General features: G+C 46.3%; 2 long non-coding RNA genes across 10 annotated transcripts in view; one reads left to right on the top strand and one right to left on the bottom strand.

Annotated features, from left to right (window-relative positions):
• Positions 1–23,077, bottom strand: part of LOC128328099 (uncharacterized) — a 40,698-nt gene extending 17,621 nt beyond the window's left edge. The window contains exons 1-4 of one of the 6 annotated variants that reach the window (XR_008309008.1): positions 22,141–23,077; positions 9,834–10,293; positions 8,389–8,496; positions 1,081–8,268 (exon numbers count right to left, since the gene is read on the bottom strand). This is a non-coding gene — a long non-coding RNA (uncharacterized LOC128328099). The other 5 variants (XR_008309010.1, XR_008309009.1, XR_008309005.1 and 2 more) reach the window with 5 other exon arrangements.
• LOC128328098 (uncharacterized) overlaps positions 12,596–26,811 on the top strand; it is a 52,057-nt gene continuing 37,841 nt past the window's right edge. The window contains exon 1 of one of the 4 annotated variants that reach the window (XR_008309001.1): positions 12,596–12,782. This is a non-coding gene — a long non-coding RNA (uncharacterized LOC128328098). Of the gene's footprint in view, positions 12,783–20,357; positions 20,570–21,132; positions 21,258–21,822; positions 22,733–26,811 lie in introns of those variants that run through there. The other 3 variants (XR_008309003.1, XR_008309002.1, XR_008309004.1) reach the window with 3 other exon arrangements.

Here is a 26,811-nt window from a genome sequence, read left to right as displayed (position 1 = left end):
AGTGTTGTTGTTTTTTTAAAGCTATTTCCATAAGATGGGCAAATATATAAGTACAGGAGAACCTTCTCATCCACAGTTCTATTATTCGCGGTTTCACATATCCATAGATTTAAAATCAATGACAAGCCTCGTTAACTGCGAGTAAGGGGTTCGCGTATCCATGGTTTGTGAGAGGGGAGGAAAAAAGAAAAGGAGTGCTAGCCTTTATCCCCACAAAAGTGACATGCAGCGCTGGCCTCTCCCTGCCAGGGCAACAGTAAAGGAACGGTAAAGCCAGTCCATTTCCTCCTCCTGCCTGCCACCTCCTCATCCCGGTGGCCATTTTCTCCCCATCCCTGTTGCTAATCTGGCAGCTGCTCGTGAACTCTCATGAGAGCTGCCACATAGGATTAGCAACAGGTACGCCTAGGGAAATATATATATATATATATATATATATATATATATACTAACTAGTCTGAACTAGATGATCCTTGTGACCTGCTCTAGGAGTAAAGGAAGGTTATATGTTGAATCTCCAAACAGGCAATCTCCAACAGGCAGGCACTCCTGAGGCAGGTCCTAGTCAATCCCTGCAAGGGTGTCAGAGTTTTACCTGTTACACTTTGTTAAAAGCAAACTGAGGAGAGTTGCAAACTATAGGAGCTGGAGCTTTACACTCAGTGAGTGCAAGGATTTTATTACAGAGAAGTTTACGGTCACCAGAATAGAGATATTCAAAGCGACTCCTCCCTGCTGGTTGAGATTCAGAGAGGACGGAACCCAGGGAGTGATTGATGGCTGAAAGGATCCATTGGAGATCTGGGGCTTAGAATGTTCCATTTGAAGTTGTGACAGTTGATGTCGAGGAGGGTTCGTTCAATTGATATCATACAGCTTATTGTAAGAAATGAATTCTGAACAATACATATCAAAGACAGTGAACCCAATTCTACATCACTGAGAACTGTGAGTTATGACAAGACTAATGGCCAGCAATATTTATTTGTTGCATTTTAATACTGCCTTTCTGCATTGACAAAGGCACCCAAAGCAGTTTACATATTAAAAACAAACAAACAAATTAAATAAGGTTTATAAAGGATGTTATATCAGGCTGGGAACAAGAACTCCATGTTCTCCTTTAGAATATTTACTAAAAAGTGAAAAACAAAATTAGATGGTGGAGGCCAGAGTAAGAACCCAACACTATGGCAAATACAGATATAGATCTGTAGTCCTCAAAAGATTTCCACGCCCCTTGATAACTCCAAGGGGTTATTTTACCTGGTGTGAGGCGCCCAATTGATCACTCCAAGAGGAGATCAGGATTTCAAAACTTTATTTACCTCTGCAGAGTGAAAGAGAGCATGGCTCATGGAATCAAGTTCCAGTCAAAAGGTAGAGCCCCAAAATGGAGGCTGACAAAGCATTTATACAAAAAGGTTACAAGTTTCACACCTTTGATGAATCAAAGGCAAGGAAGCAGTCTTGTGATACATCACAATAATCCATAGTCAGAAGCACAAATGCACACAGATGCAACACAAAAACATATGCAACAGCCTTACACACACACACACACACACACACACACACACACACACACACAGAGTCATGCAAATACTTGCCACACACAAACACAGAAACAGATAAATACATGCATAACAAAGATGTGCAAATTCATAAACACATGCACACAACACAATCAAATGCATAAAAATGCTCAGAGGTACATAAATGTGCACACAAGAAAACAAGCACATCCACAAACACATGCAGATGTATCCACACAGTAGCACAAACACATGGTTATTGAACACAAGCACACACACAAACATGTGTAAATACAGTAAATGCACTGTTACCAGCTGAGCTTATTCTGCCCACTCCCAGAAGCCTCCCTGGTTTCAACTGCATCTCCAGGCTTGGAGATTGCACTTTTGCTATGCTCTGCACTGCAATGTGAGCTCCCAGTCTATGTTATACATGGGGACAAGTCGCTTAGTTGGCAGTGGACTGGTTGCCCCCAGATTTGATGAGTTAGTGATGTAACATAGATCCCTAACTCCATGACCCAGTGTGCTTCTTCAATTTTCTTGAGTTCATACGCTTACACAAATTGAGGCTGACTGGAACTGTCTCCTGTTTTGAGGTAAATTCCCCACATTCGCCCGAACTAGAGTGTGCAGGCCAATAACCCTCGAGGCAGTTTCATCAACAGCACACATGTATAGAAGATAAGCAAACATACAGAAACAAAAGCCCTTCCATATACAAGCTCAGGTTAACACAAATGCAAACACACTTGCACAGAAACACAACCATAAATATCCTTTTCACAAACCATGGACATTAGATGGTCAAAAAACCTGCCAGAGTTAAGGCTATCTCAATCTGACTCAAGCTCCACAAACTGGGAAATTGAAACCTTAACAGACATGCCACATGACGTCTTATTTCAAAAATTATGCTCACTTCCAACTTGCCCTCCATCACCCATCCTTTTCTTTGGTCTTCAAGGCCCAAATCAAGGTAGGGAAGATGTAAAGCCGGGCACCAGCAAAGATGCCCCATGTTGTCCAGCTCCTGTACAGTCTTATTAAGCATCTTAGCCATCATGCGTATACAGTGCTGACTCAACTGAAAAGAGGTTTTATGGTGCACTCCAGTAAAGGCTGGATGGCAACACCATCCCAAGCTTGTCCCAAGCTCAGAGGAAAAGAGGGTCATCACTGGTTTGTCTCTCTTCTGGCACTGACTATAGGCTTAGACCAGGCCTGCTCAACTTAGGCCCCCCAGCTGTTTTTGAACTACAACTCCCACAATTCCCAGCCACAGTGGCCAATAGCCAGGGATTATGGGAATTGTAGGCCAAAATCTGCAGGAGGGCCGAAGTTGAGCAGCCCTGGCTTCGACTATAGGCAGCGCTACAGTTTTTAGCATCTTCTGCGACATTGCACAACAACATTACTGATTACATGGCACATCTGTTAAGGCATCAGCCTTAGGTTCAGTTTCCTGGCTTTGTGGAGCTTGAGCCATATTATCTATCTATCGACCTACCAACTTTGTAGACTGCCGCAATCTTCTGTCTCTGGATGATTTACAACAAAAGAGAACGAATTAAGACAAAAATGAAAACCTTAAAACAATTTAACAGCATAGTAATGTAAAAAAGCTTGGGTGAAAAAATAAGTCTTTCAGGACTTTTAAAAACTTATCTGAGATGGGGAGGCTCTTATTTCAGCAGGGAGTGCATTCTGGAGTCTCGAGGCAGCCACAGAGAAGGCCTGTCCCTGTCTAGCCAACAGATGAGCTGGTGGCAACTGCAGATTAACCTCTCCAGATGATTTCAATGGGCAATAGGGCTCATGGCATTCTCTTAAACACCCAGGGTCTAAGCTGCTTAGGGTTGGATAGGTTATAAAATAAAATAAAAACATCTTATTTATGTATTGAGAACTTTGGTTGAAAAGTGGTATATAAATATTGGTAGTGGTTGTAGTATTTTCCCCGGGAACCTATTGGCAGCCAGTGTAGTTCTTTTAGTATAGGAGTAATATGGTCTCTCCAAAATGACCCAGAGACCAATCTGGCTGCTGCATTCTTTACCAACTGCAGTTTCTGAAAAATGTACAAAGGCAACCCCACATAGAGTGCATTATAATAGTCAAGTCTGGAGGTACCAGCATATGTACCATGTTCTGAGGTCATTTATCTCAGGAAATGGACACAGCTGGTGTATCAGCCAAAGCTTAAAGAAAACTCATCTGACCACCGCCTCAACCTGGGGGAAGTTGAGAACCTAGGGGGAAGTTAGGATCCAGAAGCACCCCCAGACTGCTACTTCTGGGGAGGTGCGACCCCATCCAGAACCGGTAGATCCAAATTGTATCCCAAAACCCCACTGCACAATAAGTACCTCCACCTTATCTGGATTCAGTCTCAGTTGATTATCCCTTATCCAGCCCATCACTCCTCTAGGCAGGCATTTAGGGAAGTTATGCCTTCACCATCCAGAATCTTCCCGAGAGGTAGGTGTGGAATCACTGCAAAGCACTGCCTCCCACCCCATCCCTCTCAGATGCTCCAGAAGGATACTATGGTCAATAGTATTGAAAGCTGATGAGAGATCCAACAAAGTCACACTCCCTCTGCCCATTCCTAATTGGAGATCATCATCAGGCCAACTAAGGCAGCCTCCTCCCCATAGCCCACTGATTGAAATAGTCCTAACTCTGGAGAGCCAGCATAGCGTAGTGGTTGGAGTGTTGGACTAGGACCGGGAAGACCCGGGTTCAAATCCCCATTCAACCATGAAACTCACTGGGTGACTCTCAGCCTAACCTACCTCACAGGGTTGTTGTGAGGATAAAAATAAGCATGTACACTGCTTTGAGCTTCTTGGATGAAGAGTGGGAAACAAATCTAAAAAATGAACATGAAATGGTCCTAAAACAGCAGGGTTTTTGACCACCACAAAGCTTAAAACCTGTGTAGTTATGGGTTATAGCTGGGGAAATGATAAAGACAGCAGTTACACAATGTAGAAAAGGTGGCAGTGGAACCTTTGGAAGAAGTGAGGGGAAGCTGAAGCAAGAAGAAAGCAACTCACTGGCCAGCAAAAGCTCCTCACAACTCCAGCCACAGTCATGTCAGTGAAACTTATCTCATCATGACTAGGGTCTCTTTGATGCCTTTCAGTAGGACTCATTTGTGAAAAACTTTGGTGGATTGTGGGCTGGATCTTTTTTTGAGCTATGTTATTCCTGCTCCCCTTTCTCTTACTTGCTTCCACAGCTTCCCTTTTTGATTTATTTTGCTTTCTGTCCAAAGACTTTCTCCCTAGATGGCACCATTAACTTGCACGCCCCTTACAAAGAAGAAGAGTTCTCAATTTCCCCCCTTCATTTCCATTAATACTGGGAAAGGGCTCACCATAGGATGGAGAGAGAGCAGCAAGAGCTGCTAATTACATTCACCTGATTTTGAATTAGGGGCCGATTCCTGCTCATGGCAGCCAGGAGCTGAAGGATGTTAACACTGATCTCTCTAGGCTGAGAGAGACATGACTGGCCCAGAGTCTGCCAGTGAGTTTCATGGTTAAACAGGGATTCGAACTCAGGTCTTCCCACTTCCCAGCCCCTTCTCTCTTCTAGGTAAGGCACAGATACTCATCAAGAGGCTCGATGTTTTCTATATGCATTTGCTGAATGCCTGCCTGCCCTTAGGTGGATGCAGCTCCTCCCCCAGTGGCCTTGAAAGCACTTCAGGAGGGCAATAAGCCTGGCTCTCTGGCTAGATGAAGGTCAGGGGTCTCTGGGTGTTCCTCTCCTGGATCAAAATCTCCGAGGCTAGCTAGTTCTGGGGAACTCCGAGCGATGGGTCCCCCACATCATTCAAAGTTAACATTAATATAACAACAACGTAAAGCTCTGAGACTTGCTTTTGACCAAACACACTGCCTAGAGATTTGAACTTTGGTGGTATATAAATGTGTAAAAAAGTATTTTAAAATGAAATAAATAATTCTTTGGTTCTTTCCTTCCAGGGGCAGAGGAGGCAAGACCAAGCAAAAGCAGGCCCACCAGCTCCAGCAGCCACTTGGGGGACCGGAAGCTGCTGCTGTCCCCCCTGCTGCAGCAGCCTGGGGCTGGCTCTGAGAAAACCACCCTTTTCTTGGGTGATCCAGCACCTGTGGCGGGGTCACCCAAGAAAAGGGTGAAGCATCCAAAAATATCCACCAGCCAGCCCCAGGCAGTAAGCTGCAGTGAGGGGAAGCCGCCACAGGAGGGCAGACCACCAGCCCTCCTGGAGAAGATCCCCCAAGCCGGTCTTCGTCTGGGCAATGCCCGGGCTGGGAGTGTGCCTTCTGGGGTGAAACCCCTTCCCCACCTGGGGGAGGGGAGACACCCCAGAAGGTTGCTGGAGACCACGGTGGACCCTGAAAGAGGACTGACATCTATCCCCAGGAGCAATGGGGCCGTGGACCTTGGGGGGGCTGGGCAGGGCTTCTTCTCACTGGGGGAGAGCCATTTTTCTGGCTGGCCCAGTGAGATGGCTCTTCCCCAGATCGCGTCATCTGGGAAGAAGACCCTGACCCCAATGGGGAGACCTCCGCCAAAGCCTCTGCCATCAAAATGGCATGATCCATCGGCTCGGCGGAGAGTCGAACCATTGCCAGCGCTGACAATCAAAGCGCTGGGGCCTCCCAAGACAGGGCCACCCCCTTGCTACTGGGGACGTCCACCATTGGTCTCCAGCTCTGTGGCCACACCAACGCCACCACACTCCCGGCCAAATCCACGCCCTTGGGAAGAACCATCTAACCTTTCCCAAGGGCCGTGGATTCAGGGGCAGCCCTTATGGAGACCGGCTGATCTTCCGGCGGCAACCCCTCGGAGGTGAGACAGCAGCAGTGGAAGGGACCCCCCCCCCAAATACCATCACCTGGCTGCTGGAGCACCCCCGCTACCTCTTGCTTCTTCCTAGCTCTCTTCCTTGCCATGATGAGACAACTTGTCCTTTGCGGACATCAACTACAGTCAGGCCCGGCTGTCCACCCTGGATGAGACCTCGGAGGAGGACGGTATTGGTGTATAGAACCTGGATCTACACCGCATATCTCAAAGGATCCAGGACCCTCAAGGTCATCTGAAGGCCCCATACCCCAAGACCACATTCAGCTGACCAACATCAGGCCATTGGACTCAGTGTTACCATCAGACTTGTATTCCGAAGGGTTACTAAGGGAAACAACATTGGCACAGCCTCAACAAAGCCTGAGACTACAGCATCAGGCAAGGTTCCTTGAAACCATCTAGAGCCTTGCCCTGGGGCAGAGTTACTTGTCTCCAACCAGAGCTAAAAGGATAAAAGCCTGCAGTCTGAGCTGGCTCCTTTTTGGAGCATGCAGAGCTCTCTTGACTCTCCAGTCTTGCCCTGTCTTCTGATTCCTGGCCCTCACTGCTTAACCTTGGCCTGCCTGACTCTGATTCCACCTTGCCTTCAGTACCTGCTGGTTTCCGGTGTGACCCTGGCCTGCCTGACTCTGATTCCACCTTGCCCTCAGTACCTGCTGGTTTCCGGTGTGACCCTGGCCTGCCTGACTCTGATTCCACCTTGCCCTCAGTACCTGCTGGATTCTGGTGTGACCTTGGCCTGCTTCTGACTCTGATTCTGACTGTGAACTTGGCCTGCCTACTCTGATTCTGCCTTGCCCTCAGTACCCACTGGTTTCCGGTGTGACCTCGGCCTGCCTGATTCTGATTCCACATTGCCCTCAGTACCCACTGGTTTCCAGTGTGACCTTGGCCTGCCTGCCTGATTCTGCCTTGCGCTCGGTACCCGCAGGATTCTGGTATGACTTCGGCCTACCTGACTCTGATTCTGCCTTGCCCTCGGTACCTGCTGGATTCTGGTGTGACCTTGGCCTGCCCCTGATTCTGACTCTGATTCTGACTGTGAATTTGGCCTGCCTGACTCTGATTCTGCCTTGCCTTCAGTACCCACTGGATTCCGGTGTGACCTCGGCCTGCCTGACTCTGATTCCACCTTGCCCTCAGTACCCGCTGGTTTCTGGTGTGACCTTGGCCTGCCTGACTCTGATTCCACCTTGCCCTCTGCACCCGCTGGATTCCAGTGTGACTTTGGCCTGTCTGACTTTGATCCCGCCTGGATGCCACAGTTATTTGCTAGCCTTGGCAAATGCTAGCCCTGGCATATAACACACACAGAGGCTAGGACCTATCCCTTTAAGAGAAACCACCCCCCTCAAAATGTTCCCTCCTCCTGTTAGTTAGTTTGAAGGGGGGGAGGCTTGATGCTGTTCTGTTTAGAAAAGCTTGATCACCTCCTGAAGCTGCTTCTGCTCTTCCCAAAGTAAGCTTCAATCTGAGCTCAAACAAAGTAGGCTTCAAACAGCTCTGGGACAGAGAACCATGCAGCCAAAGGATCTTTTGGGAATAGTTCACGAATGTTCTTTATCTCTGGTATTCGGATTGGGCTGCTCAAATTATTGGCGCTGAACTGGGGTTCTTATACCCCAAATTGATTGGAAATAACACAGTTGAATGGATTCTACCTCTATTTCATTCATTCTATTTCATTCATTCTATTTCATTCATTCTAGGCATAACAATGATTAGTTATATTACTGTGTGCTGGAGAACACTAACCATGGCTGGAATTGGTCTCCCTGCAGCAACATGAACATGCAAGTCCTCTCGTATGGGCCAATGTCTTCATGTAGTGATTGACTCACAAAAACATGTATAGCCGAATATACTGAAATGAAAGGAAGGTTCAGTCTTCTCATATTGTAACTGTACAGGAAGGCAAATTCACAGATGCAAGCTATAAAAACAGAACACAGTAAGCTTTTCTCTTGCAATTTCTTTTCCTTACCTTTGCTGATGATGCTGGAGAAGCCAATGCAGAAATTCTTTAAATCTCTTCTAAATCCTACTACACAGGTTGCGATGAAGAGCCAAGATATCAGGGCTCTTTCTAAACCTGAAAAGGGTAAGTCTTTGTAACAGCATGCTTTATCAGACCCACCTCTACTGTACATTTGTAGTCTTATAGTCACTGGGAAAAGTGTACTTTTTCTCTCAGTCTTCTTCCCTCATTAAACTCCCTTGGATCTCTCTATTCCCAAGAGATAAAGCCCACAAATTTAAAGATGTAAGTACAATCCCACCAAAAATATTGAATGTACATTGTTTGTTTCCTTTTCCAGACAGCAGAAGATCCCCCTTCTCACAAACTGGTTGCTATTACTTATTTTGCTGCATTGTGTTCATAACTGCCTGTGGCTTTATTAGCAGAATTATCTAATTAAAGTGTTCAGCTGCTTCAGGAATCTCTCTCATGAGAGAACCAATAGCACTATTTGAGATGACCAAGAGAATATGTTGTCCGTCATATTCTCTACAAGATAATCACTATACAGTATTCTGTCACCAAAAGTACTCTATTCCACAAATGGTATCATTTATGTACACTAGGGAACCTACACAATTTTGGGGAGACGTAAGCAGAAATTAAGGTATTTGGCTCCTGTGTCTTTATCACTGAGTAGGAAAGAGTTCGGATGTGTGGTGAGAAAAAAAAGTGTGTGCATAATGAAGTGACCAGATCTGGCCCCTCTGTGAAAGAGTGTGTAGCCCTTGCTTCAACAACATTCTTATGTGGAAGGAGCAGATGATGACCCATCACCATCTTACACTATTGTTCCCTCTCCTCTTCCACTAGCTAGAGAACAGTCCCCAAAATGGCAGTGGTATTGCCAAACATTATTTCTTTATTTTCTCACAAAATGATACCACTTCTGAGGAGTCTACCAAATACTCTAGAACAGGGGTGGGCAAACTTGGTCCTCAACCTGCTGTTGACATAAGAACACAAGAACAGCATCAATGGATCAGGCCCAAGGCCTGTCTGGTCCAGTATCCTGTTTAACACAGTAGCCCACTGTTGAGGAGTGAGAAGATGGTGACTATGGCCACTGCTAACAAATACAAGTGGCCCTCATTATTTGCGCTCCAGGCACCCGCAGTTTTGTATATCCTCAGTTGAGTCATAGGAACCCATTTTCTTTATCCATGGCTAAAAAAATAAGTAATATTTGCCTATCTGTGGTTCCTGGGGGGGCGGAAATGACATCTGATGCCATTTCCAGCCACCATTTTGCAGTATGGAGACATTTGTGGATTTTTTAAAAAACCCAATAATTTTTTTTTAAAATGGAGGATTAATGGGTTTTGCGCATTTCTGGAGAGATGGCGGCCTGGAGAGCAAGGTAGTATGCTTTATTCCCTTTATTTCTTGCTTCTTCTTCTTCTTCTTACCCTTTTAAAGCTCAAGGAACCTAATCCCCACATTCCCTTTGACTCCAGGTTTTGTTACTTGTGGTTTCCATATTTGTGCTATAGGGAAGAATGAGACCCCCCCCCATGAATAACGAGGGCCACCTGTAGGAAAGGGTGTGCCACTGCTGCTGCTAGGGATGCTTTATAAAGTTGAGTCCATTGGTAACTAAGCTGCTTTTCCTTTTGCTCTTGGTCACTCTCCATACATTAATCCTTTTTCTTCTCAATTATCCCCTCTACTTTCTTCTGGTATTTTCTGCATCTTTCACTAATGAGTCTGGCTCACTGTTTGACTTCATTCTTGCTGCCACAGTTGATTTCCTCTACAAGTTCAATCTCATCATCCTTGGGTTATTTCCTTATTGTATTATCACTGTTTACATACATGGGCTGCTGGACATTTATGGCACAGGTCCCAAGTGCACTCTGATTTCCTGCACTATAAACAGAAATAGAAATGGAAAAGAGGAATTACAAATAAAATTAGGGGGGGAAATTAAAGTTTTAAAAACAAACGTATCATAATATTACTATTACTAGTATGTTTTAGCCCGTTTTAATAACGGGCTCTGGTTACGGCGCTCCTGGCCCCCCACCGCCATTCCCCCTCTCTCTGCCGCCCGTCCGGCCGCCCTCCCAGCTGTTTTTTGACCCCCCCTCCCCCCCTCGAGGAGCTCACATGCAGAGCTCCTCACTCCTTCAAACCTCTTCCCGTACTGGCGCTTTGGCCGAAAAGGATGCCTATTGCGTCCTTTTCGGCCAAAGTGCCAGTACAGGAAGAGGCTTGAAGGAGTGAGGAGCTCTGCTTGCGAGCTCCTCTCCAGTGCTCTCGGGCGCCGCCAGCGGGGCCAGGCTTCCCGGCCTCCGCCAGCGGGGCCAGTGTTCTCTGCGGTGGCTCGGCCGTCGCCAGCGGGGCCAGTGTTATCGGCCGCCGCCAGTGGGGCCAGTGTTATCGGCGGCCACCACCGCCAGCGGGGCCAGGCTTCTTGGGCAGCAGGGCCAGTCCTTCCTGCTGCCGCTGTCTTTCCCTGCTCAGAGCCAACATGGCCGCCTGTGTCTGGGCGGCCGTATCTTTGTCGGCAGTTCTGATCATGCGCTCCGCGCATGCTCAGAACTGCCAAAAAAGACACGGGCGCACGGGATCACGCTCAAGGCTTTTATTATATAGGATTACTGGCTGCCATTCAGAACAAGGAAGCACTGGTGCAGTGCAATAAGAGCAGTCTAAATGCACAAACTAACTGCATGGCTGCACCATGCAAACAGGAAATTGTTGTTGCCCTCCCCTTCTCCAGGATACATTGTTCAGCCCTCGGAGACATATTCTCAGGTGGCACAGAGGGCTTTCTGGGGAATGGAAGGGCAATTTCCCTCACAGTTTTGGTGTGGTAAAGTAGCCTTAGGAATGCCCGCAAATATGGTGATATCCAACATTCCATTTCTAAAGTAATATCTGATGCCGCAACAGAAGTCTAGAAAAACCCAAAAACTTACATGGGGAGAAAAAATTGTCCTCATATCAATGAGCCAAAACTGGAGCACCAGAATAAAATTCATAAAATATGCCTCTGTAATCACTCGTAGGCTTAAAAATATATTGATGACATCTGTATGATTGTTCCTCAGAAATCTATAACTCTACAGTGTTACCTCAACTCTGTCTGAACCAGCAAAGCCATAATTCTCTAGGGAACTATTTGAGTTTTCAGTTAATATTCCTTCTTACTTTTAAATTTTGGCAGTTTTTGAAGTCTCTTGATTTTTATAAAATGAGAAGTGTAGATTTTCTCCTGTTCTTCCTTAACTCAATAATAATTGACTGCAGTGCCTTCAAATTTTATAAATCACTCAATTCTGGAGCCAGCTATGTTTCTGAAAGCAAGTTTTGACAATGCAGTCTCCGGATGTGAATCTATGCCACATTATTTAATATTTGTATGCATGGATGCTTTAGTACATGCTTATATTTTTCATTTTTAGTCCTTAAGGTAGGGTTTTTTAAAAAAAAAAATCACAGAAGCTTTTCTTTCAGAATAAATAACTTGAAACTAGGGGAGGGAGGACACCCCTGCAATTTTTCTTTATTTGCAGAACCACAGTATTCACTTATTTGGAGCAAGGTTTTCCCCCTTTATTTCCAATAAAATTAAAAAAGAGCGCAGTTATTTTAGAACAATGGTGAACAGGTTATTAATACTGAAAAGCTACGTATTTTCTGCTGCATAATATCAGTCTGTGTAATGAATCTAATAGCGGGGGTGATTATTATCTTAGCATATTGTTGCAACTTTGCATCTTTCAGAGAAAATCATCAATAAAATTCAGCCCAAGGCATACTTGGGTGAACACCAGCTGATAGCAACAATTATCTCTAGGAGCAAAACAAAGATTTTTGGTTTTACTCCTTTAAAAGCCCTCCTCCCATGATGTTTTTTGTTTGAAATTGTCTTTTGTTCTGAATTATTGGCACACATGTAGGGAAAGTGCAGTGATCACAATACTATGGAATTCTTAAAAATCCTACATGCAAAAAGCCTTTAGGCAAAATTATGTAGTCAGTCTTAGGAAAAGTATTGCCAGAAATATTGTACTGCACCTCACAAGGCAATGTATAAAGCTCCCTAATCCACACTTCTTTACTTTGAGCTACACAGTTCTTCCAAGAAATAGTCTCTTGGTTTTAGCATTAAGATAATAAATATTTTAAAGTATAGAAAGTTATTCTTGTTTTACTACCCTGCCAGTAAGAGTACATCATCCAGCTATTTCACACGCAGTACTATGAGAATCTAGTTTCTGCAATCCCTTCGTTGCCATAGAAACTGTTGTAGGAAGCCTACTATTTTACTACAACACAATTTGGAGTATTATGGGGTCGTACACGGCCTCGCTGGAAAGCATTCAAAGTCGCCAAAGAAAGCAGCTAAGGTAGACTGATGATCTTCTGTCTTACTATTTAATATGTCTGGACAACCTGTCAACATGAATTTATTTAATTAATTACTTTTCTCACTCTTCCTTATTTACAGTTGCTAGATGTCTCCCCAGAATTGGTGCCCTTGTGGCCTCCACGATGTGGAGAAAACTCCTACTCTAACTAGCAGCTCTAGCCACAGCCACAGCAAGGGTGCACCAGCTGCCCAGCACATTTCCTATTGATCCTTTCTGGGGGGAAATATTTTATTGGATTCCGTTCAGCAGATATTTACACATTATACTTCTGGAATTTCTTTTTTTCTTGAGAAGGCAAAAGGGATTGCAGTACTCCCTGGCATTAACTGTAACAAACAAGAAATAGAAGCTATTCTCACGAGCAGCAAAAACTGGGCTAGGGAAGCCCAGCCCGGTTGTCGCTGTGCGTGAGAACTGCTGGGAGCCATGCAGTTCCTGGCGGCGGCAGCCTGATGGTGAGCACTCTAAAGCAGCCCGCTGCTTAACCCAGATTTTGGGTATGAGTGCGCCCCAAAACCTGGTTAACTGATTGCGTGTCTGCTGCAGCTGGTTGCAGCCGCAACGGACGCTCTCAGGTGGGAGGGGGCTCCCAGTAATGTACTGCGCACTCACATGATGCATTATTTGGGCTCCAGGGGTGGGGCGCCATACAGCTTTCCTTGGCGCTTTCCTGTGCCCAAGTCCTGGAGCTGCCAGGCGAGCGACGGGCGGCCCACAGGAGAGCCACTGCTCATCTGGGCGGGCGATCTGTCCGCCCAGGGAAAAGTAAGAGATCGTCTGTGGGGAGGGTCGGGAAAACCCGCTCTCCCCTCAGACCTCCTTTTGGCACTTCACACTGCTCGTGTGAAGCGCCTCATTGTGTTCCATGAATGCTTTAAGAAAGAAGCTCTGTCCAGACATTATGTTGTATTGCATTCAGGTGTCGAGACACATTCGAGTTGCCAACTTTCAATTGCCTGAATAAGGGTCATAAGTTGGGGAGATATCGGGGGTGGGGGTGGGATTCAGGGTCACCACAAATCCACAGGGAAAGAGTGCTAAAAAACACTGCAGAATGGATTCACACATTTCTTGATCACAAATCTGACTGGGGTGGAGAGCAGCAGCTAAAGCAGAATGGTCTCTCGAGGGCAAAGAGGATGACTCTGAGGAAGCAGCAAAGTGCAGACAGCAGTGGCAGCAGTAGAGCACACACAACACAGATGGGGCAGCACTTGCCACTCTACCTGTTTTAAGCTCATCCAGCAAGAGCAGCTTTGCTGCCCGCTTGCAAAAGAGCTTGTGATTGGCAGGTAGACAGTACGGCAGGCACAGGCAGCAGCATGCACAGCCCTCTGCTTTAGCCAGCACTGCCCACCCACCAAACAGCTGATTGTCAGCTATGGGGGAGGATCAGCCTGGCTGCCCTGCACAGATGGGGGAGATTCAGACTGACTGGTGCTGGCATGAAGGCAGTACGGAGCAGCGAGGTGATCATGAAGTTGGTGCCAGTACCAGCTACCAGAAATATGGGGGGAAAGGGCCCCGTTTGGGACCACCAATTTCTCCCTGAATTAAAGGTTGCCCTGGCAAATCTGAGGAGGTTGGCAACCTTAGTCCATGTGTACATTCTTGTGTGTGAATGAATTCTTTAAAAAAGTGAACCTGGGTACAGGCCCCTCAAATGCATGGTACAGACAGGAACTGCACTGCTGTATGTGCATGCAACATGTGAATAATTGTACATGTGTGTAGATTTGTACATGTGTACACTATGCACAAATTGTACATGTGTTGAATATCATGTGCGAACAGGGCTAGGATTTTTACAATTGTGTGGGTATATAGCTATGTGTACACATGTACATGCATTTGTGTGAATGACTATACATGCATTCATTTTCAAAGTGAACCTGGGAACAGGCCCCAAATGCAGGGTACGGATAGGAAGAATACTATAGTATCTGTATCAAATATAATGCGTAAATAACTGTACATATGTACAGATCTGTATGTGTACAGTGTACACAGATTGCACATGTTTTGAACATGTGAATAGGACTTTTCTCTCAACTGCATAGGATGGTTGTTTCTTAATGGCTATACCCATATACATATCTGAATAATGCTATTTATCTTCCTTTGGTATGTTCAGCACCCCCAATAACGCTAACACATTACTAAACAGGGTTGCTCAGATTTATACATAGGAGTGTCAAAGTTGTATTTTGTTCATATTCTTGCTCCATATTATTCTTGTATCTTTTCTCCTTAAACTTAATAAACTCTAGAGTTTAAACAAGACTTCTTCATTGCTCTATGCAAGACCATGCATGCACAAGTAACATAAGAATGGGAAGAAACTTTGGGATCAGACCAAGGGTTCATCTAGTCTAGCATCCTGTTCTATCAGTGGTTTTCCAGATAGAGGGAGGCCAGAAGCAGGGTCCAGAAATAACAGCATTCCTCATTGTTTGCCCTTCAGCAACTGGTATTTGGAAGCATGCTACTCTTGAACATGAAGCTTCTATATGGCTATACTGGCTAGTCAGCACTGATAGATCTATACTCCCTGAATTTGGCTAATTTCCTTTTACAGCCATCTAAGCCAGAGGTCATCTGCCCATTTATTGGTAATGAATGCCATACATTAATTATACAGTATGTTGTATTATGGAAAAGTACCTTCTCTGTTTGTCCTGCATCTACTGCCAATTAATTTTACTGAGTGCCCTGAGTTCTTGTGTTAGGTAAGGGGTGAGGGGTTGGGAATTGTCTCTATCCATTTTCTCATAATCATAATGTTGTGATGATGTTGGCCCACTTAGTCATCTCTTTTCCATACTTAAAGAATGGAAAACTAGTCTTTCCTTGTACAAAAGATGCTCCAAACAGCCCACTGATTAGTTGGGTTGCCCTTTTCTGCACCTTTTCTAGGTCTATAATATCCTTGTTAAGGTTTCTGTGGAATGCAGGCTGGGGTACATCCCAGAGTACGTAGAATGGTGAATGTTCATCAAATTCCATTTTGAACATAATTTGGAGGCATGCCCAGTGTTCTCCCTTCCAAATCTGTACTGCCCACTTGCTAGCCATTACGATGTGCCACTTGAGCTAATCTAGATAATTGAAGTGTCTTTTTCACATAGTATGTTTTGGATCTTATGCTTCAGCCATAAGACTCTGGAGCTCTTCTCATGATCAGTGAGAAGAGGTCTGTAGGGAGAGGGGATTTGACTCACACTCCCTGCAGATGACTGAGCTCTCTTCCCTGGGTGGTGAGATTGCCCTTCCAGATGACCAACTGCAGTCCTTGCAGTTCTCGTGCATTATGGGGATCCCCCTTCCTGCACCCACCCGAGTGTGGCACACAATTACAAAAATGAGGTTAAGGGATCGCTCGCTCCCTTAACCTCATTTAAGAGGGTGGCTACTTAGGCAGGTTTGCCACTGTAGCCCCTGGGATCAGGCCTGATCCTGGCAGTTCACATGAGCATGAAAAACCGGTTTTGCATGCTCATGTGAATAGCCTGTGTGATACAAACAACGTATGGTATTTACAACTGAGAACCCGTAAACTGCCCTGAGCCATTTTTGGAAGGGTGGTATATAAATCAAATAAATAAATAATTTTGGGGGAAAGGAAAAGGGTAAAGGGTTTTTTAAAATTTCTTTCTTCTCTTTCTTCCCCTGAGGTGAATCTTCTGAGCCATTCTCATTCTGCTCAGGGGAGAGGCAGCCTTCCTCCATATGCAAAGTGATGTCAGGGGAGAGAAGCATGGGGTGGCATGGGGATACCCCACTTTGGAAAGACATACCTGTAGATGGGACACATGGAGGCTATTCTCACAGTCATACAAAATCAGGCTAAGGGACCCTAGCCCAATTTTGTATGACCATGAGAACCAGCAGGCTCACAGCCGAGCCCAGTCTCACCAAAGCGGGTAACCCGCTAAAATGCCCCTCCCCTTAGCCGAGGATAGCAGAGCGAGCGCTCCGCTAACCCAGGCTTTTCGATCGTGAGTTGCCGCGGCGCGGGTCCGCACCGCAGCAACTCATGAGTAGATCCAGTGCTTGCACAGGGCATGCTGAAGCTTCCGGGGACCACACGGCCCCCGATCCCCCCAGCTCCTGCCAGCTCCGTAACGGAGCTGGCAGTCATGTGGGCGGTTGATCCGCCCACCCAGGGCTGCCTCCTTGCTCATCTGTGGGGAGAGTGGGCTATGCTTCTTGAGGCGGGTCTCACTGATCATGAGACCCGCCTCATGCTATGTCACAAGCCATGAGGTCATGCCAATTCAGAGACGGGTCAACCAATGCAAACATTTAGGAGTTAGAGCAGGCCTACACAACATAAGGCCTGAGGGCCAGAACCAGTTCTTGGGACTTTTTGCTGGCCTGGCAGGAAGGAAAGTCCTATAGCAACAGCCATGAAGAGCTCATGGCCTGCCCTGTGACAAGCAGCAGCAGCTCATTGCATTTGTCCACTTAAAAACATATGTTGATCACCTTCCTGCAGAGGTGCTCTTACCCCTGGACTTTGGGGCTGAAGTTTGGGGCCTCCACACCCCCTGGGGGTGCCCAAATCCTCTTTAGTCTGTCCTGGGTGGTGTGGTTTGCGCCCTAAAGAACCTACAGTATGTTTTTAAAAAATGCTTAACTTGCTGCAGTGGGGCCTCGAAAGGACTTTAGATCTAGGCTCCAAAATTACCTAGGTGCACCTCTGCCTGCCTGCCTTGTTCCGTCCCTGGACCAGAGCCTACAAACAACATCCTGCATCCCACTTTCTCTGACTCCAACCCTCTGTCCCATCTCTTTCATTACATTTGTAATAATTTCAGTGTAATCCTATATAATAAGATGCCAGGGTGTGCGCCCGTGTCTCTGCGCCCGTGTCTTCCTCGGTCATTCTGGGCATGCGCGGAGCGCATGCCCAGAACGTCCAAGGAAGATACGGCCGCAGGCACCAGGCGGCCATGTTGAGGAGAGCGGCAGGCCGAGGACTGCGGGGGGACGGGGCAGAGGCGGCGGCGGTCCGGCCCGACCGCAGGGAAGTGAAAGCCCAGGGAGAGCAGAGGTGGCGGCGGCCGCAGATGTGAGGCGGGGGTGAGGCGGCGGCGTGCCAGGCCGTGAGGTGGCGGCGGCCGGGCCCGGCCAACCAAGGTGGCCCAGCCGCAGATGTGAGGTGGGGGCAGCCTGGCCCGGCAGCGTGGCCATGGCGGCGGAGGCGAGGGGAAGGCTGGGCCTGGGCCCACTAGCGGGCAGGAGGACTGGCCCCGCTGGCGGCAGCGGCCGTGTCGGGAAAACTAAGCCCGCTGGCGGGGGCGGCCCGGCCGGCAGCGTGGCGAAGGCGGCGGAGGCGGGGGGCAAGAGAGAGTGGGGCAACCCTACTAGCGCCCGTTATTTAAACGGGCTTAAAAATACTAGTTATTAATATGCTACAAGTTTACCTCGGCCCCTGCACACCAAGTCATGGATGGTTCAGATTCAGCAGGACATTTGAGTAGCACATCCCTGAGCTACAGGGAATACACCTGTTCTGGGATGGGGTCCATTTCCATTTGGAACAAGAAAGCTGTCCAAAATATACAGAAGAACATCTTTAGAGCATGTGCTCTGCCACTCACTTCTTTCTGCAATGACAGAAAATAAACATACTACTATGTGCAGCTATCTACACACACAGACAAACTGGGGTTAAGGAAGCCCAGCCCAGTTTTGCCTGTACTTGTGTACCACTTGGATCAGGCCCAATCCCGGCGGTGTCTCAGCAGCAAACCTGCCTCCCTATCCACACTGTAAAATGAGGTTAGAAGAGTGAGCACTCTCCTAACCTCATTTTTGTGATCATCTGCCAGCCGTGGCTGCTTGTAGTCAAGGCTGGCAGACTGCGCGGCTCCCAGCCAACTTCGGGGAGGGGAGATCCCCATAGTTCACCTGACTCACTCACGTGGTTATTATGGGAGCTCTAAGGGGCAAGGTGACATGTCCCGACACCCCGACCCTCCAAACTGGCCGGACAATCCACTTGCCAAAGAGGGAGCTCTTGGTCGTCTGCGGGAAGGTAAATGCTTTAAGCCTTCCTCCCCGCTAGCCCTCTTGCACTTTCTCACTGCTCATGAGAAAGGGCTCTATGTCTTCTTGTGTATGCTTCGTAAGATTCCTGTTTTCCATCACAGAGATGGGGAAGGGAATACTGGAGTGGAAATATTTGCTGCTGCTGCTGTTGCTGCTGCTGCTGCTACTACCACCACCACCACTGTGTGTGTGTTGTATGTGTGTGTGTGGGGGGGGTTAAATTTAGATATATGGCTATATTTATCTATAATATTAAGTTTATCCACTGAGAGCAAAGGAAAATCTACTTCCTTCTATTGGCATTCAAGTGTTAGTTGATATTATTTAAAACAAGGTTTTAAAAAAATATTTTCTGCACAAAGAGCAACATCAATTTGGGGAGCTATTAAAGAAAATGAGAGTATGTTCTTTCCAGCAGATGTTGCTTGCCTTTATTTGAGTGAAATAAATGGTTAGTTGCATTGATATTTCAAATAAAATGGACAACCCATGCTGGTGTGAAACAAATCAATGGCATTCATCCAGGTGCTTTGGCTTTCTTTCTTTCTTTGCTTTCATTTAGAAAGGCAACATAGCTATAGAATTCTGAACACAATTATTTCAGTGCTGTGTGCCACCTTGCTAAGTGCTCACACCTTCACACTGCTAGATTGTATTTTTCTATTATAGTAGTTGCACTCAAATGAAATTTACATGAGGATTTCCATGCAGGCATCTGAGCTACACATTTTGATTTGTGTACTCTGTACAGCATGCATTATAAGTATCAGTCTAGGACTTTATTAATATTGTGCCACCCGCTACACAGTTCAGAAAGGACACTGTGATATCAATAGGTTTAAATTTAATCCTTGTTCTGAGAACAGTGGAGGTCTATTTGCAATATATACATTATCAGCTGCATATCTACGTATTGATGAATATATATATATCCAAACAGAATACTGTGCATCTAGAAGTATACTTTATATCAGGAATCAATGGACATAATTGGTTGCTATCATGTTTTACACTGAGGTGATGGTCTGGAGCCCAGAGAACCACTCAGGAGGAAACATGAGGCATAATCCATACGAGCCATGTATCAGAAGCTAGGAGTTAATATGAAGGGGCACACAGGGGCATATAAAAAAGCATGGTCAAGGGAAACCGAGGAAGTCTAAATGGAAGCCAGGCGTCTAAATGGAGCAGCACGCAGGAGCAGACGATAGTGTGGTTAATGGAAGCCGAGGATTGAAAGTCAGGAATCCAGATTAGAGGAGTGCAGAGTGTCTCAACCTGGAGCTGGCTTGAACTTGAACCGGCTCGGTTCGACTCGAGCTGAACACTCTGGGTCAGTTCAGGCTCCATTTGGGAGTGACAGCTATGTAAATTTTTTTTTTTTTAAGGCAGACTTACCACCACCGAAGGCTTCAGCGGCCTTGGGGAGTGCTGCTGCGGCCAAAGGGTGGGGTCCCTGGCAGTTTCCTCTCCCCCCACCAGCTTCCCCCTCGTTTCCCATGGGCCAGTTCGGCCCTGTGCACTAGGGCGGGATTGGCCCTAGTGCATGGTAGCCTCAAAAATAGCCGTTGCATGCTCACAGAGGGTCGAAACAGGCCAAACCAGCCCGTGGGAGACCAGGAGAGGCTGGCAGGGGGAGGAGGAACCACCAGAGACACACAGTCTCGCAGCCGCAACCCCCAAGGCCGCTGAAGCCCTCAGCTGTGGTAAGTCTGCCTTGTCAAAAATCAAAATTTAACATTGCTGTCACCCCTGAACTGGGCCCGAACCAGTTGGAATTTGCACCAAACTGAGCCCCTCATTTGGGGTGACAAAACCAAACATGCCCAGTCCAGTTCAAGTCTGATTCAGACTCAAACCACACTGGGCAAACCGGTTTTGTGAACATCCCTAGTCCAGACTAAGAAGGAATAACAGACAGGCACTTTGGCAACAATACTGCTTCAGCAACTGCTTACTGGAGACTCAGCTCTTATGAGGCCACATTCAGACATTGCAGGAACTGGCTGAGAACTGCAGTTTGCAGTTAAAATTCTAAACTGGTGGTCACATCACAGACAATCCTCCATCCCCATTTTTGGGCAGGTTAGAGTTTCCCCTCCCTCTTTCGGGTCCTCTGAGCTTGGTTACGCCGACCTCTATAGCCATGCTGTCACCAGGCTGTGGCCATGGCCTCGCAGCTCCAGGAAATTGCTCACAATTGGCCAGGAGCTTGAAGGGGGTGTGTTTACTGGCTGCTATTACAGACTTCAAGCAGTGCTCCTTTGGTGGTGGTGCTGGCCCTTTAATTATAAGAGCAGCAGGGCCTGGCATGCCAGTTTGCAGGCTGAGGAAGTAAGAAGAGTTTGAGAAGCGGTGTGGCATTTGGTCAGGGAACACAACCTGGAGTGCTGGGTAATCCCTAGAGTGTAACTCCTGTTGGTGCTGCTCTGAGCTGGCCTCTGTTGGAGAAATCTCCATGAGTTCGTTTTAATGAGCGGAGGCCACACCATCCATCAGGTCCAAGATTTATTATCATGACATGCCGGGTGCCTGCACATCCAGTAGTGTAGCAAAAGTGCTTTATACATTTATAGATCTTAATGCAAACATAGGCCCACCAATTAAGGGCTTACAGCGCACTGTCTGAAATAATCATAGTAGAATAAAGTTTCAACATTATACAACGTAAGGACTGTAAAGTGCCCCCCAATCAGGGGCACACAACATAACCAATTACCCAATTATATTAAAGGTCAAGCATCAGACTATACTGAGAGTATGCACCAGTCACCATATCTTATCCCATCTCCTTTAATTCCCTCCAAACCGCATTTTGATACATTATGTTACCATAGCAACCCTCCAGCAGTACTGAAATCCAAAACTCACAGGCCTTGCCTAGATTTTTTACTAGGCCCAAACCAGACCCAAATAAAGTTTTTCTTCACCACCTCCCACTGGTTGCAGCCGCTGCTTAAACATGTAACCACAGTTATAGCAGCAGATACATGTAGACAACACAACGGCCCCTTCTAACATAGGTTTAGAGTGGTGAAACTGCATAGTAATCCCAAGTCCCAATTCCATTTCAGGAAGTAAACTGGACCCTGTGATTTGGTTGCAGAAATGTGATTACATGCATTCAGACGTTACACAAATCCTGAGTTACAGGCTTGCCAGCAACCTGTAACTCTGGTTTCATGCAATGTCTGAATGCAGCCATAGTCTGGCTGCTGGTTACATTTTTTAGCTCCACCTCTTCTTCCAGAGACTGTGGCTGTTTAAAGGGACCAACCTCTAATCCTTAACTGCAGGCTCCTATGGAAAGGAGGCAATTCTTCAGCCCCTGGAGGAGGGTCAAGGTCATCTTCCAAATCAGAGGATATGGGCAATGGAGTATCCTTGGGGCGAGGAATGGGTGGAGTCTCTTCGGGAACAATTGTCTCTTTGGTTTCCTCCTCCTCAGAGCTTTCCCCAATCTGTCCCAGTGTGGCTGGTGAGACAAATGGTTTCCAGAAGGGAGCCCCAGGGCTGGATTGTTCGGTTGTCTACATGGGACTCGGAGTCCAGGGTGTTGCCTTGTCTTCTGAGCTCTCACTGCCCGCCTCTGCATAGTGTGGTGGTGGGTTCGGGTCCATGACAGTTGCATCCAGAGGTTCCTTTCCCTCAAGAAAGGAGTCCTTCCTATGGACAAATATCCTCCTATTGGAAGAAGGGACCCATTGGATATAACCCTATAATATTTGTGTTTTATTTACAACGCAGCTAAAGTTATTAGGTGCTGTAAGAAAATGATAAATAAAACAGCCCCTGCCCTTAGGGTAAAAAAGTAAATCCATGACACATTGGTGAGGAAAGCAAAGGAAAATCATTCAGGAAAAGCCAGGGTAAGTAGCTATCGAAATAAGTCGATGGATGGATCTTCATGATATTCCATCACTGGAATAGTGGCTATTCAGAGTCAGAAAGAATAGGGTTTGGTGTCAGCTAATGGAGGGAGTCCAAGGGAAAGGATTCTGCTGTCTCTCTTTCACTCTCTGCTAAGCTAACGTAGCTGGCCACATGGGAGACCGGGGCGGGGGGGCTGCCAGACACCAACCACACACCGCAGCACGCACGCACGCACACACACACCGAGACTACTGAGGCCTTCGGCAGCAGCAAGACTGCCTAAAAAAACAAAACACTTCCCTGGCACACCTGAATGGGGCCTGAACTGGCCCGGGAGTGGAGGTGTTGGCTTGGCCTCAAGTTGAACCAAGCCAGTTCAAGCTCAAGCTGGTTCAAGGTGAAGCCGGTTCGCACACCCCTAGTCTGGACTCCTGGTTCATGATCCTTGGCTGCCCTTGACCATGCTTTTGTCTGCTCCTGTGAGCTGCTCCTGTGTGCTGGAAACTAAGAAGGGAGGGACCAGATGATCTATAGAATGAAAGACAAAACTAGCCCTATTCAGAATTTATGTTGCATGAGTATATAGATGACTGCACATGCGCACATGTTTTTGTGTGAATGACTGTACTTTGTTCATGCTCAAAGTGAACCTTGGTATAGGTCCTTCAAATGCATGGTGCAGACAGGAAGTGGACTGCTGTATATCTGTTCAACTTAACATGTGAATAAGTCTACCTTTCTAAATTCTATATCTGTTACTCTGTACACAGATTGCATGAGTATTGAACATATTGTGTGAATAGGGCACAAGAATATTGTAAACAAGACAAACAAACAAGGTTACAAACAAGGTTGTAAACAAGAATATAAAATGATGCAGACCACAGGAACATCTTCTATATAATCAGGACATTATGCAATCCATAACCATGAATTGTAGCAAAGATGGTACTGTAAAGGTGTTATCCTTTTTCTCTTACTTTCTTCAGATCCTCCACCTTTTCCATGAAGTCTTTGACATAACTGTTGCTGAGTGATTCCTTGATTTATAAGGAATTAAACAAGAGGCTTAACTTTAGTTGCAGAAACAACATCTTAATTATTTATTGAGGCGCTACACACGATCAACGCGTGGAGCCTAATTGAGCTCGATGGGGAGAGCAGGCTTAGCCTGCTCTCCCCGCACACAAGCAGGGAGCCGTCCCTGGGTAGCCGGATCAGGGGCCGGTAGGGGCGGCAGGGATTGGGGGCCACCCGGCTCCTGGAAGTCATAGGATGCCCCGCATGCGTGCGCAGGGCAATCTGGGAAGACCCTTGAGGCTGGGAGGCTTGTTGGAGCCTCCCGTTTGGGGGGTCTCCTCATGAGTCGCCACAGCACAGAGCCGTGCTGTGGCAATTCATGATTGGAAAAACCAGGTTAATGAAGCACCCTCTCTGTTAACCTGGTTTAAGGGGAGGGGTATTTTTGAAGGTCTGCTGCTGGGAGCTGAGTGGCTCCCGTTGCAGCACACGACCGCACAGAACCCGGCTGGCCTCCCTTAGCCCAGTTCTGTGTGGTCATGAGAATAGCCTCATTATTTCTTAACACTAGTTAACAAGGTAATATTCACTTCTGTAAGAGGGAGAGAACAAAACCAACTGAACTCACAAACCAACCAATGAATAGAACTGAAGACTGACTCCACCCCAAGGACACATGCACACAGAAGTAAGTTTGCCTTAGGCAAGAAGAAAGGCAATGCTTAGTTACACAGTAAAAATGACAACAATAACTTCCTAGTCCTCAAGCCCTTCTGCAACTAAGGCTAAATAAATATATATGAACTTATTGTATCTTTCCCCTCTGTTTCTTTCCCTCCCCCTTTTCTGTCGCTGCCCTTTGGCCTCCTACTAGACTGTAAACCCCCTCAAGCCAAGGACCTGTCCTTTTATCTGTTGCAAAGCACCATGAGCATGAATTGTGCTATAAACATAATAAATAATAATACATACATAATAATAATAGATGAATTATGTGCACATGTTCTGGACAGCTCAGCATTTGGATAATTTGTTGATTATCTCTGCAATTTTTAAATTATCTAAATCAGATTGAGTGTAGCCAGCTGTGCACACTGCTGTGATCCACTCCCAAATCAGATGCAGTTTCCATGTTTCTACATTGACCAAAGCAACTAGAAAATGTTTATCACAGCTGGTGGCCCCTTGAGAAACAGCCTGGCAGTCAAACAGGCAAGCAGGGGTGGGTGATGTGGAAGCTTGAGCGATAGCAAAGCCAGATATATCAGCAGCTTTATAAGTCAGATGGGATTACTGTGTCACTTGACCACTGCTGAAGTGCAATATTAGTTTCTGCCCATCAATTGCTGCAAAAATGCTGGGCAGCAGCCCCTTCTTCTGGAAAGCTACCACAGTGCTCCAGAGGGTAAGGTACTTGGCTCCTGCTCTTATAGTCTCTGGTTTGTGATCCTTGCTACCTTAGAGTGAGCATAGCAAACCATTTTAACCAGATGTTGTCCAAATCTACATAGATCAGACCTGCTCAACTTTGGTACCCCAGCTGTTTTTGGACTGCAATTTCCATACTCCCCACCCACAGTGGCCAATAGCCAGGGATTATGGGAGCTGCAGGCCAACATCTGCAGGAGGGCTGAAGCTGAGCAGTCCTGACATAGATCATGCTTCCCTAGGTTACTATCTAGGGAAATATTGGCTTTGTACACCCAGACTAGTGTTGCTCTAGCATAATGATTCATTACACCCCTTCGTTTCTTCTGTTTCTTTTGACTGTCTTTGGACAGTGCCAACTGTCAACTGCCATGAGACAACTACACCTCCACTCCCACGTGCAGGGCATGGGGATACTACTCAGTTTATGGTCTAGGAATTTTTTTCATATGTTTAGACTCTTTGGTGTCTAATAACCTTTCCTCATAATGAATCCCTATGAGGATTCATTACACACCAAAGAGTATAAACACTTCAAAAATCCCCAAAATATAAACTTAGTACCCAGTGGTTTGCAGGCTGGGGGGGGGGAATAGTTGGCACATGGGATACCACTAATTCCCCAACCCCACCCACAAAGCAGTGGGGTCAAAATGAACAGAATTAATGAAGGTGTGTAATGAAGACACCAAAGATTTTGAAGAATCTTCAAAAATGCATAAAAAACTAAACTGAGTACCCCAGTGTGGGGGGGGGGGCGGGGGAAGTAGTGCAGTTGAGACATGGCAGTTGACTGTTGACACTGTCCAATAGGAGTCAAAATGAACAGAAGAAATGAAGGCGTATAATGAATCCTTATAGGGATTCATTATGAGGAAAGATTATTAGACACCAAAGAATCTAAACATTTCAATATTCCTTAAAAAATAAAACTGAGTACCCCACTTGCAGGTGAGGGTGGGTGTATTTGGCACATGGCAGTTGACAGTTGGTACGGTACAATGACAGTCAAAATGAACAGAAGAAATGAAGGTGTGCAATGAATCCTCATAGGGATTCGTTATGAGGAAAAGTTATTATACATCAAAGAATCCAAACACTTGGAAAATAACAACTGCACATTTTGCTCCATAACTCCACTTCTATAAGGGCTAGAGCTTAGCTTTTTTAAAAAATATAAAATATATAAAAAATAAACTTTGGGATCCATGTTGGGGTTAAGACAGGGTGACTTCAAATCCCCATTATTTCTTATGGTGGAAATATACAAAACCAGTAAAAACTAAACAAAATCATTAAAGTCTAAAACTACTAGCAGGCACACCAGATAAGCAGGTGCATGCTGTCCAACAGCAGTCTGGGTGCTGCCAAAAGCTGAACAGACAGCCTTGTGAAAGGATGCCCAAGATACAATGCTTATATTGTGGGAAACATCATGAAAGAAAGAGAAAAAAATGCCCCACCTATGGACAGCAGTGCAAAGGGTGCGGCAAGCCAAACCTCTTTCAAAGTCAATGCAGAAGTATTAAGCAACCTCAGAGCCTAAGAGTGAAGGTGGTGCAGGATGGTGATGAGTCTGCAAGCTGTGAGGAAGTCCTAAGCCTGACCTTGGGATCACCAAAACTTG

The sequence above is a fragment of the Hemicordylus capensis genome, chromosome 5 (genome assembly GCF_027244095.1).
Source record: "Hemicordylus capensis ecotype Gifberg chromosome 5, rHemCap1.1.pri, whole genome shotgun sequence".
In the NCBI taxonomy this organism is placed as follows: Eukaryota; Metazoa; Chordata; class Lepidosauria; order Squamata; family Cordylidae; genus Hemicordylus; species Hemicordylus capensis.
Note: the sequence above shows the minus strand (reverse complement) of the source record. Positions and strands in the feature narration are given on the sequence as shown.